This window comes from Dendrobates tinctorius, unplaced genomic scaffold (genome assembly GCF_039654945.1).
Source record: "Dendrobates tinctorius isolate UK_male_01 unplaced genomic scaffold, ASM3965494v1 ptg000154l, whole genome shotgun sequence".
In the NCBI taxonomy this organism is placed as follows: Eukaryota; Metazoa; Chordata; class Amphibia; order Anura; family Dendrobatidae; genus Dendrobates; species Dendrobates tinctorius.
Window position 1 is genome coordinate 13,753,808 of NW_027361821.1, and position 21,167 is coordinate 13,774,974.

The 21,167-nt window shown below is 43.8% G+C and overlaps 1 long non-coding RNA gene across 1 annotated transcript in view; it reads left to right on the forward strand.

Annotated features, from left to right (window-relative positions):
• Positions 1 to 20,414, forward strand: part of LOC141050860 (uncharacterized) — a 49,635-nt gene extending 29,221 nt beyond the window's left edge. Inside the window, exons 2-3 of the long non-coding RNA XR_012220543.1 lie at positions 15,011 to 15,129; positions 19,956 to 20,414. This is a non-coding gene — a long non-coding RNA (uncharacterized lncRNA). The remainder of the gene's footprint in view (positions 1 to 15,010; positions 15,130 to 19,955) is intronic.
• Positions 20,415 to 21,167: the final 753 nt, after the last annotated feature.

Genomic DNA, 21,167 nt, shown 5'->3' on the forward strand with positions numbered 1-21,167 from the left:
TGTACTTCGGGACAGCCACCACTATCAGTTTTTTAAAACTGTCCAACTCCACCAGCCAGAATGGCAGCATTTGAAAGGCTAGTCACTTGGAAATGCTGTCATTCAGTATCATGACTTGTTAGTTGCTAGAAGGGTATTTTATCTTTGTCTCAAGGGTCTAGGGGATGGAAAGCTGAAGACTTCTATGGGAAGGTATGGAGATGCTCAGTGACACTGGTGCTGGTGATGCTGTCACATCCTCTCTTTGCGGGAAGGCAGATGACCCTGTTGATGGTGAGCGGGAGGAAGAGGCCGAGACCGCAGCAGATTCAGGAGAAGTAGGAGGTTCAGATTTGTTATGCTTTTTTGTACAACACTGCAACTCGTGCTTGGAATTCAGATGCCTCGTCATACAGGTACTGCTTAGGATCAGAACATTTATGTCTCAATTTAGGGTCTAATTGCACAGCATGCAAACCATGTGTCATATTTTCGGCAGCAAATCCCCTGAAGAAATGCCAGGGAGGTCTTTTGAACTGTGTTTGGTGTGCTGATTTCAGCAGTGTGATGTGCAGTAGAAGCCAACATACTGGCTAGGGGTTGCCCTTTGTGCCAGTTTACCTTGCTCCCTCTTTTGCTGAGCTTCTGAGGAAGCATAGTCACCTCCTTTTACTCCGAACTACGCATGTCATTAGGATGGTCTCCACTCCACGTGAGGTCTAGAACCTCATCATCCCTTGCATCTTCTTTCACGACTACTTAACCCTGCTCTCCTTGTGGCCTGCACACTGCAGAAAGATGCTGCAGTCGCAACTGAATTTCATCATTATCTGACACGTCCTGCAGTGTTCTACTGACCGTATGCACTAACCCTCCCATGTATTCATCCTCCAACAAAACAAGTGGTTGGGCATCAGTGCAATCACTTTCTTTCACTTCTGGGGCATAGCCAGGTGGATTGTCCATAGAACTGCAGCCAGCGGAGTCATCAAAAGAAAAGACTGCTGCATAACATGGGACTCAAATTGCTTGGGTGAGGTGGATGCAGAATGATCATGGTTCTCAGGTGACAAATATGAACTTTCTGCAGTAGACCGAGTTAAAGATAATGCGAAGTAACTGGAGAAAATCTCAGCCATCCAATTTAACACCTTTTAAACAATTTGTGACTTCATCATTCGTGAGCGATATTCAAGCCTCTGAAAGGAAGCATAGTATTCTGTCGCCTGAATGCACTAGAGATTGGTGTTTTATTTGGGCGCATAGCAGGAAAAGAACAACCAAGTCCTGGCCCTTCATCAGCTACCACACCACCATCAGCAGCAGCCACACCAGCACCACCACAGTCATGTTCACTTCCTCTAATTGATGCTCTCCTCATTTCTGGAAGAGGTTTTTTAAGCACTAAATGAGATGGCAAAGAGAGCATTTTTTTATTTGAACTAGTACTAGAAAACAGACACCAGTCCAGAAAATGTATTTATTTGGCTTTCTAATGACAATGAGATGGCTGATGCCAATTGTGTATTTGCAACACTACTAGAAAATACCCAGAGGTCTTTAAAAATTATTTCTTTGGCCTACTAATGGCAACGAAAGGGCTTATGCAAAAATTTAATTTGCAAACCTACAAGAAAAAACACAGCGGTCCTAAAAAAATTACTTTTTCGGCCTAATAATGGCAGCAAGATGGCAAATGCCAATTATTTAATTGCAAAACTGCTAAAAAAACACAGTGGTCTTGAAAAATTATTTCTTTGGCCTAGAAATGGCTAAAAGTATGGCTGATGCAAATGATTTATTTTTCAGATTACTTGAAAAATCGCACCCATCCAGAAAAAATTATTTCTTTCCTCTAGAAAGGGCAACAAGATGGCAGAGCAGATGACAATTATTTATTTCCCAGACTATTACAAAACACACACAGGTTTGAAAGAAATATTTTTGGGGCCTAGAAATGGCAATGAGACAGCTGGTACAATTATTTATTTCCCAGAGTACTAAAAAACACACACCGGTTTAGAAAAAAAATGTATTTGGTCTATCAATGACAATGAGATGGCTGATGCCATTTATTTATTTCTCAGATTACTAGAAAATAGAAAGTGGATTTATGGCAGAGTACTCCCACAGGTGGTGGGGCAGAGTACACTCAGCGGCTTAAAAGCATATTACTGCTACAGGCAGAATGTTCAGAGTGCACACACTGGTTTAAAAATACAATACTCCTATTAGAGAGTGGTGCAGAGTACATGCAGCCACTTAAGCTCTTACTGACATGCGCCATACATATACTGCTCTACAGGAGCTAAGTTCTCGCAAACAGCCATATATGTACGGCAGCATGATCGCGTGTCCTCAGGCCGAGCGCTGCGGTGATCAGGTGAAGGTGTCAGTTCTGTATGAGAGTTGACACCCCGCAGCAACACCCAAGATTGGTGCTAGCACTGACTGTGGGCATTTAACCCCTCTGATGCCACTGTCAGTAGTGACAGCGACATCAGGAAAACACGATGCAATCATGTTGTCCTGATGGTCTTCATGGAGAACCCCCGGCTGCAAAATGGCCGTAGAGTCCTTCAGGAAAGGTGGCTTCACAGTGCCTGCAGAGAGCAGGACCTGAGACACCTCCTTCACTGCCTGTCAGATGCTGCTCCGATACTCTGCAGTACAGAAGCATTACAAAGTATTACATCAGCGCTCTGACACTATACAGTGATGTCCCAAGATGGGACGATGTAAAAAAAAATAGTGTATAAATATTTTTTAAAACATCCCCAAATAAAGAACAAAATAAATAAAAAATAAATAATTAAAGTACACGTTTGGTATTGCTGCATCCGTAATGACCCGCTCTATAAAACTGTCCCACTAGTTAAACCCTTCAGTGAACACCTTAAAAAAAAAATAAAAAAAACTAGGCAAAAAACAATGCTTTATCATACTGCCAAACAAAATGTGCAATAAAACGTGAAAAAAATGAATGTAAATTAAAATGGTACTGCTGAAAACATCATCTTTTCTCGCAAAAAACAAGCTGTCATACAGCTCCATCAACAGAAAAATAAAACAGTTATAGCTCTCTCAATAGAGCGGTGAAAAAATACTTTTTTTCTATAAAATAGTTTTTATTGTGTAAAAGCATCAAAGCGTAAATAAAAATAACTTGGGTATCGCTGCAATCGTACTGACCTGAAAAATAAAGATGCCTCACCAATTTTACCATATGTGGAAAAAAAAACAAAAAGCAATTCCTGAATTGCTGTTTTTTGGCCATTATGTCTCCTAAAAATCTGAATAGAAAATGATCAAAATATGTCATGCGCTCGAAAATGGTACCAATAAAAACGTCAGCCATAACATGACTCTGTTGGCCAAAATACCAAAATATGGAAAAATTATAGCTCTCAAAATATGGTGATGCAAACACTAGTTTTTGCAATAAAAAGTGTCTTTTAGTGTGTGGCAGCAGCTAAAAGTAAAAACTAGAGTTGAGCGACTTTTGGTTTTTTAGGGTCGCGTTTCGTTTCGTGAAACCCGACTTTTCCAAAAGTCGGGTCGAGCAAGATCGTCCGATTATAGGGAAAAGTCGGGGTCGTCCCGAAACACGAAACCCAATGTAAGTCAATGGGGAATAAAAGTTGGCAGTGAGAGGACAGGAAACACACCAACAGTGCCCATTTGAATGCCAAAAGCATCAATTCTTCTTACTTAAGCTTGTCAACCTTAATTAACTTCATAATACAAGTTACGCACTGAAAAATGGGGGTTATTTGGCTACAGACTGTGGGGGGGGAGGGCTGGCTCCAGGTTTTCATGTGCCCTGGGCGAAAGAGCGCCCCTTTAACACATACCACAACTCATCATGCTCCGATACGGCAGAGAAATAGCGGTATAGTACAATGAAAAATACCTCACTTTTTACATCTCATGACGAGGCCCATCTATTTCTCCATACAGAATCATTGGTCCCATATAATGTTTGAAACAGTATATAATGAGCTCCACATTATGCTACAGTATATGTTGGTCCCCATGGATGAAGCTCTACTATCTTATGGGCCCAAATAATGCTCCAAACATAATGGGCCCCATTTCTAATGCTCTAGTGTATAATGGGCCCTGTAAATGCTGCTCCAGTGTCTGACGTCCACCTTTGGAATGTTCCAGTGTATGGTGGGCCCCATCTATCATTCTCAGACGGTGTTAGGCCCAGTGTGGATTGCACGTGATTGCACAAAGGTGAGAAAGGGTACCGTATCCCCAGATAACATGTATGGATAGTGTACACATTCAAAATATATGTCTATACATCAGGAGGCAGGCTAAGATGGTGTTAGGCCCAGTATGGATTGCACGTGATTGCACAAAGGTTAGAAAGGGTACCGTATCCCCGGATAACATGTATGGATAGCATACACATTCAAAATATATGTCTCAGGAGGCAGGCTCAGACGGTGTTAGGCCCAGTATGGATTGCACGTGATTGCACAAAGGTTAGAAAGGGTACCGTATCCCCAGATAACATGTATGGATAGCGTACACATTCAAAATATATGTCTCAGGAGGCAGGCTCAGACGGTGTTAGGCCCAGTATGCATTGCACGTGATTGCACAAAGGTTAGAAAGGGTACCGTATCCCCGGATAACATGTATGGATAGCGTACACATTCAAAATATATGTCTCAGGAGGCAGGCTCAGACGGTGTTAGGCCCAGTATGGATTGCACGTGATTGCACAAAGGTTAGAAAGGGTACCGTATCCCCGGATAACATGTATGGATAGCGTACACATTCAAAATATATGTCTCAGGAGGCAGGCTCAGACGGTGTTAGGCCCAGTATGGATTGCACGTGATTGCACAAAGGTTAGAAAGGGTACCGTATCCCCGGATAACATGTATGGATAGCGTACACATTCAAAATATATGTCTCAGGAGGCAGGCTCAGACAGTGTTAGGCCCAGTATGGATTGCACGTGATTGCACAAAGGTTAGAAAGGGTACCGTATACCCGGATAACATGTATGGATAGCGTACACATTCAAAATATATGTCTCAGGAGGCAGGCTCAGACGGTGTTAGGCCCAGTATGGATTGCACGTGATTGCACAAAGGTTAGAAAGGGTACCGTATCCCCGGATAACATGTATGGATAGCGTACACATTCAAAATATATGTCTCAGGAGGCAGGCTCAGACAGTGATAGGCCCAGTATGGATTGCACGTGATTGCACAAAGGTTAGAAAGGGTACCGTATCCCCGGATAACATGTATGGATAGCGTACACATTCAAAATATATGTCTCAGGAGGCAGGCTCAGATGGTGTTAGGCCCAGTATGGATTGCACGTGATTGCACAAAGGTTAGAAAGGGTACCGTATCCCCGGATAACATGTATGGATAGCGTACACATTCAAAATATATGTCTCAGGAGGCAGGCTCAGACGGTGTTAGGCCCAGTATGGATTGCACGTGATTGCACAAAGGTTAGAAAGGGTACCGTATCCCCGGATAACATGTATGGATAGCGTACACATTCAAAATATATGTCTATTCATCAGGAGGCAGGCTCAGATGGTGTCAGGCACAGTATGGATTTGACGGCCCAGATTACACAGCGGAGGAGCAGGGAGAGGTAAAGATTGCAAATGCTGGGGCCCTGCCCAAGCAAGGGGGGCCCACTCGTGGGCGTCGGTACTGGCACTGGGCCCCTCATAGTACAGCGGTGTGTCTGACGGCGGGTGTGCACCACCACCATCAGAGACACTTGATTGCACTATGAGGGACCCTGTGCCAGTGCCCGCGCCCAAGAGTCGGCCTACCCACCTGTCCAGGGCAACGGCACTCGCACGGTGTCGTGCCCTAGGTGGTGACCCCGGCCATGGGGGGGGAGGCAGCACAGTTAGGGAGTTTTAGAAAGTGGCATATGTTGATGTTGGACATTCAGCTGATGCAAAAGGTGAAATAGGTGAAGTACCAGGAAGAGGTGGACCAAAGCAAGCCATTTTTCTGTCACCCTATGTGTCATCAGGGGAAGGTGGGACAAAATCCTTGGAAACCCATGCGTGGTTCATTTTAATGAAGGTTAGATCATCCACATTTTGGGTTGACAGACGGGTCCTTTTTTCTGTCATCATTGATCCAGCTGCACTGAAGACTCTTTCCGATAGCACACTTGCAGCTGGGCAAGCGAGCTCCTGTAAGGCATATTGGGCCAATTCAGGCCAGTTGTCCAGTTTAGCAGCCCAATAGTCAAAGGGGAATGACCTGTGTGGGAGAACATCGATATGGGAGGAAAAGTAGTTTGTAACCATAGTTGACAACTGCTGTCTCCTGTCACTTTCCATCGATGCAGTATTACCAGTTGTGTGAGCGGTATTTGAAAAATCAGTCCACAACATTGTCATGAAACCCCTGTCTCCAACGCCACTTCTGCTGTGTGCACCACGAACACCTCTGCCAAGCTGCCCCCGGCCCGTACGGCTCGTGTGAGAACCATCACCGCTGCTGTGTGCTGGGAATGCCTCAAGCAACCGATTTACCAGAGTTGCTTGTTTATTAGCCAATATTAGGTCAAGGTTCTCCTGTGGCATGATGTTTTGTAATTTGCCTTTATAGCGTGGATCCAGGATGCTGGCCAACCAGTAGTCGTCATCGTTCATCATTTTGGCAATGCGGGGGTCCCTTTTTAGGACCCGCAAGGCATAATCTGACATGTGGGCCAATGTTCCCGGTGTCAATGATGCACTGCGAGTGCTGGTTGGAGGAGCACTTTCTGGCAAATCCACATCCCTCCAGTCACGCACAAACCCTGTACCAGACCTTGCCACGCCAACATTTTCACTTGCCCCACGAGATGCATCCTCCTCCCCTAAGTAATCATCCCCATCATCATCCTCCTCCTCCTCTTCTTCCTCCACCTCGTCCAGGAGAGGTCCCTGAGCAGACAATGGCTGAATGTCATCAAGGATTCCCTCCTCCTCTTCCTCCTCATCAACATTGGCTGCAGACGCCTGCTCCTTAAGGTGCGTCAAAGTTTGCATGAGCAGACGCATAAGTGGGATGCTCATGCTTAGGATGGCGTCGTCTGCGCTTACCAGCCGTGTGCATTCCTCAAAACACTGAAGGACTTTACAAAGGTCTTTCAGCTTCGACCACTGCACACCTGTCAACTCCATGTCTGCTCTCAAAGTGCCTGGCCGTGTATCCTCCCACAAATGCATTATGGCCTGCCTCTGCTCACACAGCCGCTCCACCATGTGCAGGGTGGAGTTCCACCTTGTTGCAATGTCGATAATGAGGCGGTGGTTGGGAAGGTGGAGCAATCGCTGCAGCTTCTGCATACGAACGGAGTGTACAGGCGACCGGCGGATGTGCGCGCACAGTCTTCGCACCTTCTGGAGCAGGGCTGTTAACTCCGGATAATTTTTGAGGAAGCACTGCACCACCAGGTTCAAGGTGTGAGCCAAGCAAGGTATGTGGCTGAGTTTTGAAAGGGCTATGGCTGCCACAAAATTCCGGCCGTTATCACTAACTACCTTGCCTGCCTCAAGATGTACACTGCCCAGCCATGACTCAGTTTGTCGCTTCAAGTACTCGGCCAGCACCTCGGCGGTGTGTCTGTCGCCCAAACACATCATCTGCAACACAGCCTGCTGACGCTTTCCACTAGCTGCTCGATAGGGGGACACATCGTGTGCAACAGTGGCAGCTGCAGATGGAGTGCTCGTACGACTGCGCTCTGTGGACGAGCTTTCGCTTCTGGAGGAGGAGGAGGAGGAGGAGGGTCGAACGCCTACAGCCAACTGTTTCCTATTCCGTGGGCTAGGCAGCACTGTCCCACCACCGCTGTCCCCTGTGGACCCTGCATCCACCACATTAACCCAGTGCGCAGTGATGGACACGTAACGGCCCTGGCCATGCCGACTGGACCATGCATCAGTTGTGAGGTGCACCTTTCCGCTCACTGACTGCTTGAGTGCATAGACAATGTGGTCTTTCACATGATGGTGGAGGGCTGGGATGGCTTTGCGAGAGAAGAAGTGGCGACTGGGTAGGTCATAGCGTGGTACTGCATAGGCCATGAGTTTGCGGAAAGCTGTGCTTTCCACCAACCGAAAGGGCATCATCTCAAACGAGATTAGTTTGGCAATGTGGGCGTTCAAACCCAGTGTACGCGGATGAGAGACTGAGTACTTTCTTGACCTACTCATAGTGTCTGGGAGGGTGAGCTGGACTTGAGAGCTGCATATGGTGGAAGTAGCGGTGGACAGGGCGGACTGAGAGAGGGTTGATGATGGTGATGAGTTGGTGTTCTTTCTGATGGCCTAGAATCAGTCTTTCGTTGATATAACAGTGGGATTCCCTGACTGCTGTGGTCTTGCAACGACACCTCAACATTTGCTGCTGTGCTAACCGGTGGGCTTACAGTGGGGGAAACAATGTAGCGTTGCTGACTACCTTCGTTGTGATCAGTTGCACATGTGGCACTTGAGGTTTGGTGTTGTGTCCACGCTTGCAAGTGCATGCTGGTTAAATGTCTAAGCATGCAACTGGTATTCAAATTTTTCAGATTTTTCCCTCGGCTAAAGGTCTTTGCGCACTTCTTACAGATAACCTTGGCCTGATCATGAGGATTTTGGTCAAAAAAGTGCCACACTGCACTCTTCCTACTTTGGCAGACATTTTGCGGCCTAGCACGCTGTGATCTTTTGACCCTCTGGACAAGCTATCCAGCAACTCTTTTGATTTTTGGAACCTGTCTTTGGAGTGCTCCGGGCCTGCCAGATAACAGCTGTTGCGATGACGATGTCTGCTGTGGATGCTCCTCATCTGAGCTATTGAAAGCAGCACCCTCTTCCCCCAATGGATGCCAATCTGGGTCAACAACTGGGTCACCCATCACCTCCTCTTCAATGTCATGTGCACCTTCCTCTGTGTCACCGTGTATGGTGGTATAGTGTGCGGGAAGGGGCACCTGAGTCTCATCAGGGTCAGAATCTGGCTCTGTACACTGCGAGGACAATGTAGTGCTCAGTGAATGTACCAGCAGAATCATCTATCAGCGGCTGTGCATCAGTGCACTCCATGTCGATTCATCTTGGCCTGGGTAATTCACCATTTCACTTGATAATCCAGGCATGGTATGTGAAAACAGCTCCATGGAGTAATCAGTAGTATGGCCTGCGTCATCCTTCAATCTTGGTTGGGGTGAAGGACACAAGGAAAGGTGTGGTTCATGAACATGAGCCTCCAATGACGACTCAGTGCTTTTACTTTTTACAACTGAAGAAGAGGAGGCGATAGAGCTGGAGGCTGAGTCAGCAATGTAAGACAAAACTTTTTCCTGATGCTCTGGCTTTAAAAGCGGTTTGCCAACTCCTAGAAAACTAAGCGTTCGAGGACTTATGTAGCCAGACGATGACGCAGGGTCAGCACCTCCTGCATTCGGTCCTATTTTGCTCTTGCCACTACCATCAGATCCACCACCAACACCATCATTACCAGCTGCCAACCCCCGCCCAATTCCACGGCCTCTTCCACCAGCCTTCCTCATTTTTGGTAGAAATGTAGACAAAATCCAACAAACTATATAGTAATGTAAAACAAGGTACAAGGTGTCTATAGGACAGGTGAGATTTTGAATTTCTGCAGACACTTGTGGACACTGGACACTTTTGGATTGTGTGAGGCCCACTGAATATCAGAGCGCTATGTCACAGGCTCGATGGCACAGGTGTGAAAAAAGTGACTACAGGATAAGGGAGATTTTGAATTTCTGCACACACTAGTGGACACTGGACACTTTTGGATTGTGTGAGGCCCACAGAATATCAGAGCGCTATGTCACAGGCTCGATGGCACAGGTGTGAAAAAGTGACTACAGGATAAGGGAGATTTTGAATTTCTGCACACACTAGTGGACACTGGACACTTTTGGATTGTGTGAGGCCCACTGAATATCAGAGTGCTATGTCACAGGCTCGATGGCACAGGTGTGAAAAAGTGACTACAGGATAAGGGAGATTTTGAATTTCTGCACACACTAGTGGACACTGGACACTTTTGGATTGTGTGAGGCCCACTGAATATCAGAGCGCTATGTCACAGGCTCGATGGCACAGGTGTGAAAAAACTGACTACAGGATCACAGAGATTTTGAATTTCTGCACACACTAGTGGACACTGGACACTTTTGGATTGTGTGAGGCCCACTGAATATCAGAGCGCTATGTCACAGGCTCGATGGCACAGGTGTGAAAAAAGTGACTACAGGATAAGGGAGATTTTGAATTTCTGCACACACTAGTGGACACTGGACACTTTTGGATTGTGTGAGGCCCACTGAATATCAAAGCGCTATGTCACAGGCTCGATGGCACAGGTGTGAAAAAAGTGACTACAGGATCACAGAGATTTTGAATTTCTGCACACACTTGTGGACACTGGACACTTTTGGATTGTGTGAGGCCCACTGAATATCAGAGCGCTATGTCACAGGCTCGATGGCACAGGTGTGAAAAAAGTGACTACAGGATAAGGGAGATTTTGAATTTCTGCACACACTAGTGGACACTGGACACTTTTGGATTGTGTGAGGCCCACTGAATATCAGAGCGCTATGTCACAGGCTCGATGGCACAGGTGTGAAAAAAGTGACTACAGGATAAGGGAGATTTTGAATTTCTGCACACACTAGTGGACACTGGACACTTTTGGATTGTGTGAGGCCCACTGAATATCAGAGCGCTATGTCACAGGCTCGATGGCACAGGTGCGAAAAAAGTGACTACAGGATAAGGGAGATTTTGAATTTCTGCACACACTAGTGGACACTGGACACTTTTGGATTGTGTGAGGCCCACTGAATATCAGAGCGCTATGTCACAGGCTCGATGGCACAGGTGTGAAAAAAGTGACTACAGGATCACAGAGATTTTTAATTTCTGCACACACTTGTGGACACTGGACACTTATGGATTGTGTGAGGCCCACTGAATATCAGAGCGCTATGTCACAGGCTCGATGGCACAGGTGTGAAAAAACTGACTACAGGATAAGGGAGATTTTGAATTTCTGCACACACTAGTGGACACTGGACACTTTTGGATTGTGTGAGGCCCACTGAATATCAGAGCGCTATGTCACAGGCTCGATGGCACAGGTGTGAAAAAAGTGACTACAGGATCACAGAGATTTTGAATTTCTGCACACACTAGTGGACACTGGACACTTTTGGATTGTGTGAGGCCCACTGAATATCAGAGCGCTGTGTCACAGGCAGAAATTGGCTAGTGTATCACAAACTACAAGGTGTATGTAGAATTGGGCAGAATAGGAATCTCCCTAGAGTGTAGGTCTGTAAGAACGGAACAAGTCCTCCACTTATCCTTCCACAGTGACACACAGATAGCTTCACTGTGGCCATGATAACAGCCATTACATGGTACTGAGAGGAGCGTGCACGTACACAGCTGTCCGGTGTACGTAAAATTGTCAAGCTCCGTGTATTTTAAGTATACGGACTGACACACACTGTCTCTCTATAGTTTTGAATGTGATCAAACAGCAAATATATTTAACCGTTTGAAAGCTATACAAAACTAGTAGGTGCAGGTCTGTAAGAGCGGAACATGTCCTCGACTTATTCTCACAGAGTGACACACAGATAGCTTCACTGTGGCTGTGATAACAGCCATTACACGGTACTGAGAGGAGCGTGCACATACACGGCTGTCCGGTGTACGTAAAATTGTCAAGCTCCGTGTTTTTTAAGTATACGGACTGACACACGCTGTCTCTCTATAGTTTTGAATGTGATCAAACAGCAAATATATTTAACTGTTTGAAAGCTAGACAAAACTAGTAGGTGCAGGTCTGTAAGAACGGAACATGTCCTCGACTTATTCTCACAGAGTGACACACAGCTTCACTGTGGCTGTGATAACAGCCGTTACACGGTACTGTGTGAGGAGCGTACACCGCTGTATGGTGTGAAAAAATGCACGCTCAGTACCTCAGCAGGACAAAAAAAAAATTGGGATTGCTTTTAAAAAAGCAGTTTGCAGAGCAGTGGGTAAACAGCAATTCAGCTGTCAGGAAGCCTTAGAAGGCAGCCTAACAACCAACACCGCTGATCCACCACAATATAGCCTCCCCTTGCACTGTACACACAGTGACTGGTGTGTTGTACAGGCAAAATCGCTAGCAGCAGAAGCAGTTTTTTTTTCTTCTTCCCTGCCTAACGCTCTCCCTACAGAATCAGCAGCAGCAACCTCTCCCTACGCTTAGATCGGCAGAAGAAAGATGGCGGTCGGCGTGCACGTCCTTTTATAACCCCTGTGACGCCCACCAAAGCAAGCCAATCAATTGCATGCCCTTCTGAAAGATGGTGGTGACCCCTGCCTATGTCATCACGTTGCCCACAGTGTCCGTGGATCCTGATTGGCTGAAAAAGAGCGCCAAACAAACTTTTGAAACGCGACTTTGGCGCGTAAGTCGCCGACCTCGTGGCCGACCTCATCCTAGGGTCGGGTTTGGTTTCATGAAACCCGACTTTGCCAAAAGTCGGCGACTTTTGAAATTTTTTGACCCGTTTCGCTCAACTCTAGTGGGGAGGTTTCCACTGGTTAGGCACGTCAGGGGCTCACCGAACGCGACATACTGTCAGATCTCAATTCCAGCCAATTTTAGTTTGAAAAAGTCAAACGGCGCTCCTTCCCATCCGAGCCCTGCTGTGCGCATCAACAGTGGTCCAACTTCACATATGGGGAATCAGCATACTCAGGAAAAATTGCACAATAACTTTTGGGGTCAACTTTCTCCTTTTACCCTTGGTAAAATAAAAAAAATTGTTGCTAAAAGATCATTTTGTGACTGAAAGTTAAATGTTAATTTTTTCTTTCCACATTGATTCTGCTCCTGTGAAACACCTGATGGGTTAATAAACTTCTTAAATGTGGTTTTGATCAGCTTTAGGGGTGCAGTTTTTAGAATGGTGTCAATTTTGGGCATTTTCTGCCATATAGACCTCTAAAAGTGACTTCAAATGTGAGGTGGTCCCTAAAAAAACTGGTTTTGTAATTTTTTTTGTAAAAATGAGAAATCGCTGGTCAACTTTTAACCCTTATAGCATCCTAACAAAAAAAATTGTTTCCTAAATTGTGCTCATGTAAAGTAGACATGTGGGAAATGTTATTTTTAACAATTTTGTGTGACATATTTCTCTGTTTTAAGGGCATAAAAATTCAAAGTTTAAAAATTGCAAAATTTTCGCCAAATTTCCATCTTTTACACAAATAAACGCAAGTTATATCGAAGAAATTTTACCACTATCGTGAAGTACAGTATGTCACGAAAAATCATTCTGAGAATCGCCGAGATCCGTTGAAGCGTTCCAGAGTTATTACCTCATAAAAGTAAAGTGGTCAGAATTATAAAATTGGCCAGGGCATTAACATGCAAACCACTCTTGAGGGTAATGGGGTTAAATTCTTATTACATGCAATAAATTGCTAATTAATTATATAAAATCCTACAATGCGATTTTATGGATTTTTTTTATTCTGCCTCTCATAGTTGAAGTGTACCTATGAGAAAAATTACAGACCTCTTCATTCTTTGTAGGCGGGAAAATTTGCTAAATCGGCAGTGTATCAAATAGTTATTTTCCCCACTGTATGTAATATCTATATGTATTCATGCTTTGGCAAAACTAATGTTTATTTGGTCCTGCCAATAAAGCTTTTTTAAATTTGAATTTATATATATTAGAATTTATATTACTTTGGTAAACATACAAAAAATGTTGCCAAATTGTATAATTAATTCCATAAAAACAAATATACAAAAAAAATCTGATGGAATTGTGATTTTTTTCAACATTTCCAAAATGCTTTCCCAACCTGTAAAGAACAATTCATTATATGGAAAAGTTGATGGATAAATACCTGAAGTGGTGAGGGAAATGAAGGAGCAAAAATGTTAATTTTACCAGTTTTTAAGATGTTCAGAAAAGCACATAGGAAGAAAAGAAAATAATTCAGGTTAAAAAAAGGTAAGTTGAATAGGTAACATTTCTTGAATAAAAGCCATTGTTGAGGATGTTTAAAATGTTTTTTCCTTACACTCAAATGGAAATGACCAGAAGTGACCCCAAAATATCAAGATCCAATTACCTGAAAATGACAAACATTTACCATGTCAAAATCTTTCAGGATTGAGTGGTTCATCAGGCAGAAACTGGGGGTCTGATCTCTTTGCCTCTAGGTCATGGTTCAGGCTTAGCAGAGACTTGAACTGACAGGAAATCTTTGCAGAGTGACAGTACCTCCATGGCCTAAGTGAAATTACTTGGTGTTCCTTTTTGAGTTTTGTAGTTCTCTCTTAAGCGCAATATTTTTTATGTATTGAGGTAAGTTTCCATTAAGTTGTTAAGTATTTATATGTATAACTAAGAGAATGTCTTTCACAATGGGAATGTGTAATGATTTACTTCATACCAAACACAGAAATTTACAACCTAATAAAAAGCTCTTGTTCTTCACATTTAATGTATATCTTTTCTGCCAACCACTCCATTAGTGTCAGTGTAATCCTGCATATGCCGTGTTGACTCATAGAAGTACATGGTGACATTTTTCTAATGTCAATCTGACTGTGCCAGCTAAAGCAAACAGCAGCCTCAGGAAGACTTAAGACAAAATGTCAAAATATTGTTTTTTGGCATAAAAAAATATTACATTCTTTCATTATTGAAAACTTGTGCAACGAAAACTCCAACTTGGCATAGATTGTGTAAATGCACTTAATGTAAATGGTTGACTTATTAAAGCAGAAGACTGAACATAAATTTTACTTACTGAAAATAGTCATTTGAAACACACAAGACGTAACAAGACATAATGAATTATCAAAATTGGGGTCTGGCAAGTGTCCCCCTGCAGCAAAGTATAACTGCAGCTAAGTATCCTGAAGCTGCAGTTATTTAAGCTGCCGGGAATTAACATCCATCTTCTCTCTTCACACAGGTATAACCTCTGCTTGCTGTCTGTCATCTGCTTCTTATCATCTTGCAACATTTTTCAATGGCATAACCACTGCTTGCTATCTGTCATCTGCTGCTTATCATCCTGCAACATTTCCAATGGTATATAACAGTGCCTGCCAAATCTTTGCTATAATTCATTTTTTGCATTGTACTCAATATTCACTGCTGTATATCCATGGTTGGGGTCACTATAGATATTATCTGGTTAAAGATGTCATAGCATAGAGATGTAGCCAGGCCCAGTGTCTTTGATTATCTATCCACCCCTGGTGTGCTGGCCAGCTGCTAATTTATCCCAAACCAGCTCCCACAGTCCCTCTCTACTGATCCTCTACTCAGTCCTATAAATTTAGTAGCATTCTAAGGGGTGCATGTGTGAGGATCTGGTACACACCCCCCTGCAGCAAAGTATCACTGCAGCTAAGCATCCAGAAGCTGCAGTTATTTCAATGGCAGTTAGTCACGGCATGAGTCAGGACCCCACACTATGTATCTGTCTCTTTTGGGTATGTCTGCCAAGTAAGCACTTCTTATTACTTGGACTTAGTTTTTCTATTAACCCATCTTACTCCTTCACTATGTTTACATATGCCCTTACAGTGTTTGCTCCACTACTCCTCATTCTCCTTTGCTATCCCCAAACCCCAGCATCCTCTAACCAAATAATCATCTCCCTGTCATGCAGCTGCAATGCAGGTTTGTGTGTACGCCACCTGTTGGCAACAGAGCGGAGAAGGAACTGCACACTCCTAGGGAAGGCCTGCACTGCAGCAGCCAAAACCACCATCAGGTGGCAGCAAAAATGTCAAAATCCTGGTCAGCAACAAGGAGTAATATGAAGTACCAGAGGTCACAGCCAGCAAGAGGTCAGGAACAAACCAATAGGTCAAAACCAGACGGGCACATGGTAATGGGGGAAAAACGGAAGAGTAATCTGAGACAAGTCAGGGGATCAGAAACCAGAGCAAACTAAACAGTACCAAAACGGAGGACAGAAACTCAGGTCAGGGAACAAGCCAGGTCATACACACATCATCGGATATGCATACAGAGAAGCATGTTTACCAACAGAGTAACCTAGGTCAGCTGTTCAAGCCGAGGGACTAGAACTATCACCGACTCCGGACATAGGTCATGTGGCAACTAAATAGCCGCCTTAACACCAGGAAGAGGCAGATATAATTAACGATCCTTATGAACCGATCATGCATGAAACCATGACCGGTCCTCCAGATCATAGACCTTCCAATGTACAAGATACTGAGAGCATGACGGACCATCCTAGAGTCAATGATTCATTTCACCTCATACTCAGTCTGTCCATCTGCCAAACTGGTGACAAGGAAGACAACAACCCCCCCACAGAACCCCAATGGCTTCAAAAGGGTCTTATGGAAAACTTTGGGAATCCGTAGAGATGGCAGGAGATGCAACCAAATGCCACCGGATTTATTGCTTCTATAATTTCATAAGAGCCAATAAATTTAGGTCCAAGTTTCGCAGAGGGGATCTTGAGTCTTATGTTCTTAGTAGACAACCAAACTTTATCCCCAACCTGGAGAACAGGCCCCACGTACTATTTTTTGTCTGCAAAGAACTTATATTTAGTCTGAGCCTTCAAAATGTTCCTTTGGACCTCTGGCCATAACTCCCTCAACCTCTGGATTGCCCCATCCGCCTCACGACTCCTCGAGTCTAAACAGGAGAATTCCCCAAAATGTGGATGAAACCCATAGTTGCAGAAAAAAGGGGATGTGATTAATACGATTGTTAAACGCAAACTCGGCCAAAGGTAACGCAGTACACCAATCATCCTGTCAGGCTGAGGACAGGCAATGCAAAATTTGCTCCAGAGACTGATTGGTGCACTCATTCTGACCATTAGTCTCTGGGTGATAAGTGGACGAAAAAGACAGACCAATACCCAACCTCTTACAAAACACCCTCCAAAATCTGGAAACAAACTTCATCCCCCCTAGCAGACACCACATTCAAGGGTACCCCATGCAATCGTACCACATGCTCCACAAACAATTCGGACAATGTCTCCGCATTAGGTAAAGCTGCCAAGGGTACAAAATGTGCCTGTTTAGCAATCCTGCCCACCACCACCTGATTAAATATTAATAAGTATATTTAGCGCTATGATATATTTAAAAGGCTTATTCCAGAATGCTAATTTAAGGACTTCAATATCAATATCAAATCATTGTGAGTCTGACTCTTGCTAGTCATGCCAATTAGCTGATTGCTTCCTAGTACAGGAAAGATATATATCTTGGTATCGTGTTAGCCAGTGGATAGAAAAATATTTGGAATTGAGAGTAGAGTTGAGCAACTTTGGTCGGATCGGGTTTCATGAAACTAAATTTGTTTCAGATGAAACTGGTCCGACTAGGGCAAAAAAAGTTGGAGTTTATCCAAAACCCGACCCCAATGCAAGTCAATGGGAAATAAAAGCTGGCATTGAGTGGATGAATGTCATCCGCTCAATGCCGACTTTTATTCCCCATTGACTTGCATTGGGGTCGGGTTTCGGACTAAGCTCTGACTTTTTTTGCCCTAGTCGGACCAGGTTCATCTGAAACAAATTTTGTTTCATGAAACCCGATCTGACCAAAGTCGCTCAACTCTAATTGAGAGTCCTCGGTGGTTGATACCTTTTAATGGCTAACTGAAAAGATGGTAACACATTGCAAGCTTTCGAGACTACTCAAGTCTCTTCATCAGGCATAAACTAATGCAAAATCTGAAGAATCACATATTTATGCACAACACAGCACATAAATAATGCAATAGATAAGACAAATACAAAAGAACTGAGCTTACAAAATACAGCGCTGAAAAATAAAAAAATAAAATCACATATAATATGATGTAAAATTTACAAAAATAAGCAGAGAAAAAGCAATAAGAAGATTCAAATGTATCACATCTGGTGTGATACAATTTAGTTTTTCATTGGGATTTGAGTCAATAAAATGTTTGTCCTTTTAAAGTCATTTGCCATGGAGAGTGTGAGTTGTAACAATTATGGAAAGACTTTTATGGTTGCCATTTGGTTTAAATTGTGCTACATAGAAACAATAACATATGGCTTTGAACATTTTCAGTTTCCCAATCTTACCTGTCCTGTATGTTTTTCTGTACAATCTACAGAACATGATAAAAAAGAGGAAAAAGCTGCAGAACGCTTATTGTTTTAGAGTAGTAATTGTATTCAAGCAATGTAACAACAGTTCCATAGCACAAAATGAAGTTGCCTCACATTTAGTAACTCATTTACACAAAATCCTCAGTAGCAATGGCATTGAAAAGATTTAGCATACATCTCATGTTGAAGTAATGGAACAAGTAAACCAAATATCAGTATAAACAGATACTTGTTACAGAAAAATGAGCTCTAGTTTCTTTAACCATAATTACATTAATTGTAATTTATTTAATAAATACATAAATTATATATATATATATATATATATATATATATATATTGTGAGGTAGCGCTGTCATTTAAGTAGGGGATACTCGCTCAGCAGCCACAAAATCACATCCGGCACGGGTGTTCCATAAACTCATAACAGTCCCTTCGGTTTATTCATCATCATAAACCATCACCGCAACAGAAAGTTCACTTAACAGCATATAATCAGCATAGCGTCCATTACAGAGTTTCCCTTTGTTAGCAATGTCCTATAGTCATATAAGCTATGCAGTGTTCAATGTACAGGCTTCCTAGCCCTAAGTTATCTCACCCACGTCCGGGTAACCTCACGGTTCCTTTATCATGCAGAACAAATTCATTCCCTCCAGGGAACTAACAGGTGCTGGCAGCCATTACACACAGCCACTCCACAGGCTGTTAGCCAGGAATCCCCATCTCAGCGGGACCTTCCACACTGGACCAACCAGGTCTCAGCATTCACCCCCATGTGACCTACCCTGGCCACATTATATGGTCCATAGCCACGCCCACCGGGTCACATGACTATGACCTCACCTCAGGTCCTTCACACACACATATACACTTTACAATAGCGTTAATAAACATACCCCCTCTGTGAGTTTGTAGGTAACTAGTTCCTGACACATTGAACCAGCACCTCAGCAGTATCACTGCTGATTAACACACACATAAATCTCCATCTCAAGGCCACCCACCTTAAGATACATAACGGTCATTCAGTATCTTGCCTTTCATCCACTCTCCTGGGACATCCATACAGCGCCCCCTAGTGGACACAGTGGTCACTACACCACTATATATATATATATATATATATATATATTATATATGTAGTGGGGGAAAAGTATTTAGTCAGCCACCAATTGTGCAAGTTCTCCCCGTTAGAATTCCGGATGTTTCCGTGGAGCCTGCTTTCCCTTTGTCCAAGATGGAGTCTGGTACTTCGCCCTGTCCTGGAACTTCCTGTCTGCCCTGCTGTTTAAGTCCACTTCGGGAGATCCTCCTTGCCTGAGTATTTTGTCGCTGTTTGAATCATAGAATCATAGAATCGTAGAGTTGGAAGGGACCTCCTGGGCCATCTGGTCCAACCCTCTGCTCAAAGCAGGATTCGCTAAATCACCCCAGTCAGATGTCTGTCCAGCCTCTGTTTGAAGACGTCCATTGAAGGAGAACTCTCCACTTCTCGTGGCAGCTTCTTCCACTCATTGATCACTCTAACTGTCAAAAAGTTTTTTCTAATATCTAATCTGTGTCTCCTCCCATTCAGTTTCATCTCATTGCTTCTAGTCTTTCTGTGCTTCCTCCTGGCTTGCCTCTGGAGTTCTTGCAGCTGCTTGTTACTCGATGCTCTGCCTCACCACTTCCAGTTGCCTTCAGTCTTCTAAGTTTCTTCTGGTTCCTGGCTGGGGTTACCTGCTGTCCTGACTTCTGAGACTTCTGATACTGTGTTCTGTTGCAGGCTGCTTTGCAGGACTTGAGCGGGACTTCTCAGCCCAAAAGGAAAAGGACCTACTCCCTGTTATGCTCCACCTGGACTTCCATGAAAGGTGTCATCTCCTCTATCTGCAGAGTTCTGGACTTTCACATATAAGTGCCTGTCACACTCTAGTTTTCATACTACTGCAGGACTTCCATGTACAAGTGCCCGTCGCTCTATTGCTGCATACTACTGCTGGCCTTCCATGTATGAGTGCCGGTCGTACTGTTGTTTGCATATCACTGCTATACTTCGACGTATAAGTTCCGGTCTTACTTTTGCTGCATATTACTGCTGGACTTGTTTGTGTGAGCAGTTGCGCAGTGATACTTAGTTTGCTGACATTTCTGTTTTGTGCTCTCACTTCGTTACAATTGCAGGAAAGTCCATGTTTGTTTATATTCTACTTCTTGCTTTGTCAAATACATTTATTTGTCTCAACTTTGGTCTCAGACTCGTTTTATCCCACGGATTTCCATAGTACCCACATGATTGTTACACTTCCACTTAAAAAGATGAGAGAGGCCTGTAATTGACATCATAGGTAGACCACAACTATGAGAGTCAAAATGAGAAAAAAAATCCAGAAAATCACCTTGTCTGATTTGGAAAGATTTATTTTTCAAATTATGGTTGAAAATAAGTATTTGCTCACCTAAAAACATGCAAGATTTCTGGCTCTCACAGATCTGTAACTTCTTCTTTAAGAGGCTCCTCTGTCCACCACTCTTTACCTGTAGTAATGGCACCTGTTTGAGCTTGTTATCAGTATAAAAGACACCTGTCCACCACCTCAAACAGTCACACTCCAATCTCCACTATGGTGAAGACCAAAAAGCTGTCAAAGGACACCAGACACAAAATTGTAGCCCTGCACCAGGCTGGGAAGACTGAAACTGCAATAGGCAAGCAGTTTGGTGTGATGAAATCAACTGTGGGAGCAATAATAAGAAAATAGAAGACATACAAGACCACTGAAAATCTCCCTTGATCTGGGGCTACATGCAAGATCTCACTTCATGGGGTCAAAATGATCACAAGAACGGTGGGTGAGCAAAAATCCCAAAGCCACAGGGGGACCTAGTGAATGACCTGCATATAGTTGAATCCACTGTAGCAAAGGCTGCCATCAGTAACACACTGTGCCACCAGGGACTGAGATCCTGCTGTGCCAGACGTGTTCCCCTGCTTAAG